The sequence below is a fragment of the Sinohyriopsis cumingii genome, unplaced genomic scaffold, assembly GCF_028554795.1.
Source record: "Sinohyriopsis cumingii isolate HCF-2022 unplaced genomic scaffold, ASM2855479v2 utg002260l, whole genome shotgun sequence".
NCBI lineage: Eukaryota > Metazoa > Mollusca > Bivalvia > Unionida > Unionidae > Sinohyriopsis > Sinohyriopsis cumingii.
The window spans coordinates 27076-33609 of NW_028316172.1; positions in this window are offsets into that span (position 1 = coordinate 27076).

Sequence of the window (6534 nt, forward strand, 5' to 3'; positions counted from 1 at the left end):
TCGCGTGTGAAGTGAAGTTTGTATATAAAGGGAAATTTGTAACAATTATTCATTCCAGTTTATATCTATCGTAGAGATCTACAATCAAGGTCTGCATTTGTGTTCAAATATAATTTCAGAACAATTATTTAAATTATTCATTTGAATTACTAAAGTGTTCATTCACCGAATTACCACATTATTTGTGAGATTATTAAAACCTCATCCCAATACATTCTAGATTATATTAGTGTGGTGCATCAGAACATTTACGACTATTTGAATCCATTCGGAAGATTCTAAAGTTTTGGACTTGTGACTGAACATTTAGGATTATTTGGGATCAATTGACAATACTAAGTGTTTCTTAAATTTGCACTTTATAACTCAGAAGAATAAATAACTATATTACTTAAGTTGTTGGTACAGCTTCTTTCTTCTGTCTATTTCTTAGCGTAAGGCCTAGAGTCGTAACAAGATGTCTAAAAACAAGAGTTTCTAACAACAAACATTTATATATAGGGTCTTAATGAGCTTTTATTCTCGGTACAACAAGGTGAAGAGATTTATTGTCAAACTTAAGAATGGGGCCACAAATCATTTACACTGCGTTCAGATACTGGGATCAAAACATTTTGTTACGCCGCTCTCCTGTCAAGGCAAGCCTACAAGGCGCCAGAAAATACGCAGGATTATTGCTTCTACTACTGAACTTAAACTTTCTCACTCTCTCTCGCCTGAACTGGGAAGATAGGTGCTTTTCTTCAGGGTAGGTGGAATTATCGCTGTTTATTTCCAGGCTGGAAAATGGTGGACGTATTGATGTGCATGTGTCTATTACAACTCTCGGGGCTACTTAAAAGATATATTTCTCTTTAGTTCCCTATTCATGGCTGCTTTTCTTCAGGGTAGGTGGAATTATCGCTGTTTATTTCCAGGCTGGAAAATGGTGGACGTATTGATGTGCATGTGTCTATTACAACTCTCGGGGCTACTTAAAAGATATATTTCTCTTTAGTTCCCTATTCATGGCTGCTTTTCTTCAGGGTAGGTGGAATTATCGCTGTTTATTTCCAGGCTGGAAAATGGTGGACGTATTGATGTGCATGTGTCTATTACAACTCTCGGGGCTACTTAAAAGATATATTTCTCTTTAGTTCCCTATTCATGGCTGCTTTTCTTCAGGGTAGGTGGAATTATCGCTGTTTATTTCCAGGCTGGAAAATGGTGGACGTATTGATGTGCATGTGTCTATTACAACTCTCGGGGCTACTTAAAAGATATATTTCTCTTTAGTTCCCTATTCATGGCTGCACGCGTACCGTTGGGATTTGCTATATAAGCGCATAACGTCGAATTTGTAGGACCATTATCTTCAACCACTTCTCGTGTGAGTAAATGTATGACAATTAGTGTTTATCTATTTTAGTGAAAGAATGCTCAAAAATTATAAAAATATGGAATTTTTTGCCATTTTGTATTCACTGTGCTAGCTGACGTAGTGGGTTGGAAGAAGACCACTTGTCTGAAATTACTGTGCTATTTCCCACAAGCTGTGTCTCAGTTTGGACGAACGTGTTCGCATACATCTGCTTAAAGTTCTTCACGTCTTTGTTTATCACCTGTACGTGGGGGTTCTGAAATGCAATGACAAGGCTTTTTGGCTTGTGTGTTGTATGGATTTAACTCAAAGCGGACAACGATGTTACCACTAATGTCAATCGCGAAGCCATATCCTTTGCGTCACTCCAGATCATTTCTCATGGCGCATCAGAAATTTTAATAAGTTGGGCGGAAAGGGTTAAAATCCACAACTCTTCGTATATTATGTCTCGGATGACCGTAGATTTATCGTGTACGTCGCAAGCAATGCGTTCAACAGGGTTCTAGGACAATTACCCCCAGCTATTTATCCCACGGTCAATTACCCCCGGTCAATCCCCCCGGTCATTTACCCAAAATTTTAATTATCCCCATGACACCTACGATATGATATAGCTTTTCCCTTATATAAAAGAATCATATAGACTGAGTAAATAAGTAAAACTATGTTATTTGTGGACCCATCATTAAGTTCTTTTTAGCATATATAGCTTGAGCATTTAGAACGATAGAGAAACTTCGACCAAAATTTCTGAATTTAATAATGGTAAGACATCGGGTAATTTTGAAAGTTACTAGGGGGTTATTTTAAAATGCTTACCAGATCGCTAATGGGGTTGCGGTTGCATACTCACCTCCCTCTGGTATTAATTTGTTGGTCAGGTTTCCTTCCCCTCCCCTCTCTATCACGTTTCAAAATATGTGTGACCGATATCCTTAGGTATTTTAGGGGTTTTATTCTTATTCTTGTCTTATAAGGGCTTTATATGTGTTTGTACATAATATTACTTTAGGCTCCAAAATGACAAAGTCATAGTTGTTTGTTTATTTAGTTCTATATATATTTATTTTATCGGGAGTGCATCTCTCTCTCTCTCTTCATCGGGTATTGGCTCCTCCAATAGAGGATGAACTAGATCCCACCATCTTGTCTAAACCATAGGCCACACTTGGGGCAAACCTTAGTAGGCACTATGGTTCCTTTTTGTTTTTGTTATCTTTTTGTCTTTTTTCTTCGTTTATCTTCTTTGTATTTTTTAAATCTATCTTGCATATTTTCCATTTTCTCATTCTGTTTCTTCTTCCGTACATACACTAGTAAATTAGTGTTCTAGCATTATTTTTCCCCGTTGTTTAATCAATACTCGTCGTATCTTTCTCGGTGGTTTTCCTGTTGTCGCCTCAGTCTCAGTGTAGCCGTCAGTTGCTCATTCTGGGTTTACTACGTTTATTGGTAGTTCAGTTTGTGCTCTATTCTCCATTGTATTTGTATTAACAGTTTTTTCTCTTCTTTTTTTGTTTTCTTTCGTTTTCCGTCCGCTGCACCTTTCAATGCAGTTTTTTTTCTGGTTTGTTGCAGCGTTAGTATTATATTTGCCTAGGCCACTACCTCCTTTTCACCTACTTGAACCTACTGCGGTCGTAATTCTTTTCTCGTATTGGTTTTGTTCTTTTCAAAAAGGTGTTCTCTTTTCTATGAAGCAAGAAAAACAGTGTAAGAGGCGGCCATAATATATTAATAACAAAAAGATGCATTCATGCGAGAAAGTGGATAAATTATAACAAATCAGTTCCGGTGCTTTAATCAAGCAAAAACGTATTCACCTATACAATATATTACCTGTAAACAACATGTTTTTATGACCTTAACTAAGTGGCGAGCTTCCTTATAATTTGGGTAAGTTACAAAATTCTCTAATTATCCAGGCATTATCTCTTTAGTCCGCCTACTCTATGTTTAATATATTCTACTATATAACGTATTACCTGTCAACAACAAGTTTTATGACCTTAATTAAGTGGCAAGTTTCCTTATAATTTGGATAATCCGCCTACTCTATGTATTATGCTGGTGTGAAAATATTTAACACTTAATATTGATTAAAGTACTCATTATTATTTAATGCAGCCTTTGCTGTCACATTTACAGGATTGTATACGCTTCTTTTATACACGTGAATAACATTGTCATGATAAGTACTTATCCAGGGGGGTAATTGACCCAGGGGATGGGTAATTGACCAGGGTATTATTGGCCCGGGTAACTGACCCGGGGGTAAATGACCCATGGGCAATTGTCCTGCCACCATACCACATATATGATAGGAAAAATAAATTTTATCGCTAATAGTTATATGCTGTTTGGAAAAAAAATCTCAGGATTTTGAGCAAGCTGGATTATGTTTATCATAACATGCAGATGGTAGGAGGAAGGTCAGTATGAACATAGGTTTAACAGTATATTTACCACATACAAGAAGGAGATGTAAAAGCAAGACATAACTACGATATAACATGATATTTCTAGGGGTAATCAAAGGTATTTTTGTCGCTCTGTGATATTTTCCCTCCGATTATTGTTTTTTCTTTCTTCTCAACATCAAGAACGCGTTGAGCATCTGTGATTCCACGTGGATTTAGAAGTCACCAAAAAAAAATAAAAAATATTGCCCTAGAAATATAATGTACAAGTCACTAAAAGAACCCTTCTCTCTACGGTAGCTCCACGGCCGCGAGAAATACCGTTAAGTGTATAAAATGTACATCGACGTGTGCAGCCAAAAATGTATGCGAAATTTTCATGTTTTGATGAATAGGTAATACCAATCCCTAAACTGCCAATCAATATAATCAAGGGTGAGGGGCTGATTTATCGGCTTTGTCCATGTCCAGATCGTCGAGGTTACTGTGCGTGTCTTCATCGGTGTTCTCATTATAATCTTTTTATTTAAAAAAGTCTTATAGCGTACCTAGTTTAATGCTGGAATTCATGAACGGCGTTTAGGGGTGGCAAGTGGGGCGACTGTCTCAGGCCCCGCTCTTGACGGGGCCCCGCGCTTCAGGCCTAAGGTCGTCCTTATGAGTTGATACCGATACTCTGGTTCCGCTTTGTCATGGTCGGCCCTAGGCCCCGCATACTCCTAACGCCGCCTCTGCTGGAATTATCATGCTTATTTTCAATATTTTTAATACGTTTCCAGAAATCTCCCTGGCTTTTACTTTTCAGTTGCCTGAGCTTTGCGTGCATACTGTGATTATGCTTATTTACATGGAATGCCACGATTAACATATAACATTTACTTGAACTTCATGATTAGCTTACAATACCCATATTCTTTTCTGAAGGGTTGCTATTATAAATCTTTCTTGTTCGTGTCTTTGTCTATCTCAGTTTTATCTGAATGTGTATTATGTATGATTCTATGTTATACATTTACTTCGTCGTTATCTATGTTTTTAATAAAGTCGCATTTCCGCTTTCATCCCAATCTTTGTTCCTTATAGTCACTGCATTTGTATGCGAATCCTTCTGATTGAATTCAGCACCAGCGAATTTTAGGGTAGTTGTAAGACGTGAATGACCATCTGAATAGAGTAAGTCAAGTTCCTTCACACTAAAGTTTTCAACGTACTTATGAGCTTTGACTGAAGGATTAGTCATTGTTTGAAACATTACCGAAAGTACGTGCTCCAAAATCTTTATCATTTCCGTATCTTCTGTTCAAAATAAGTAGAGTGATAGCTTTAAAAATTTCAAGTAAATTATTAACCTCATTATAAATATTATCTTGAGAGCATCTCTTTTGCTGCAGAAAATATTTTTCTAGAGCAGATGGGATATCATAAGAGTCTTGCAGTGACTCATCATAATGAAACACGTGAGACAAAATCATTTATGTCCACATAGTCGTCTTTTCTGTGTGTTCTTGCATTGAATTCTCCCATTAAAAACACGTGCACATTTTTTATATTTGCGACTGGAACATATTTAATTCGGCTGCAGTATTAAATCTTGATGGAAAAGGGGGACATACACCGCACCGATGATTATTAGATCCTTATCAGAATGGAAAATGGACATTTTAATTTGAACAAGAAAATATAGTCTGATTCATTTGTGACCGTTGTTGTGCGCACCTCTCAAGATAGTATAGTGCAAAGTTCGGCTTGTGAAGCAAATACCATTTGGGCGCACTCTCACGACAGTACAAGGTAAGGTTCGGTTTGTGAAGAAAATAACATTTGGGCGCACTCTCGCGATAGTACAATGTAATGTTCTATTTATAACGTAAATAACACAGATAGCCGAGACTGTGCAAAGCCTGAATGAGAAATTGGTAAAACTGATACAAATTAAAGAATAAGAAATAAAATATAGGATATTGACTTTAAGCAGGGCATATAGTTAAAGCAAAATTAACAAGATATGAATACTAAAATCTTAGTCATTACTAGGTACGACTGAATAGACCTAAGAGAATTGGGACAAAAGGTTCAGAACACTGGATAATTATTACAAGAAGCTAACTGTGCATACAGTCACAATATGTGTACATTTTCAGTGTTGAAACACGTACACGCGGTCGTTTATTTACTGCAGCACCAATTTGTTAAAAGTGTACTAATATTTATGTTAACATAGTCAGAGAAGACTCTGCTAGTTCTAAAATTGAGAGTCGTTGATACCTACTGTCGATTGCCTTGGCGTTCACCAATATAAAGTATACTGCTATCAGTGCAATAAAAATTCATCTCACCACGGTGGGTTGTGTTCACTTTGATGAAGAAAGCAACTCTCGGTCCCTAAATACTAAGTGTAACACTAGTGTACTTTGATGAAGAAAGCAATCCTCGGTCCCTAAATACTAAGTGTAACATAAGCAATCCTCGGTCCCTAAATACTAAGTGTAACACTAGTGTATTTTGATGAAGAAAGCAATCCTCGGTCCCTAAATACTAAGTGTAACACTAGTGTACTTTGATGAAGAAAGCAATCCTCGGTCCCTAAATACTAAGTGTAACACTAGTGTATTTTGATGAAGAAAGCAATCCTCGGTCCCTAAATACTAAGTTTAGCACTAGTGTATTTTGATGAAGAAACCAATCCTCGGTCCCTAAATACTAAGTGTAACAGTAGTGTACTTTGATGAAGAAAGCAATCCTCGGCCCTTA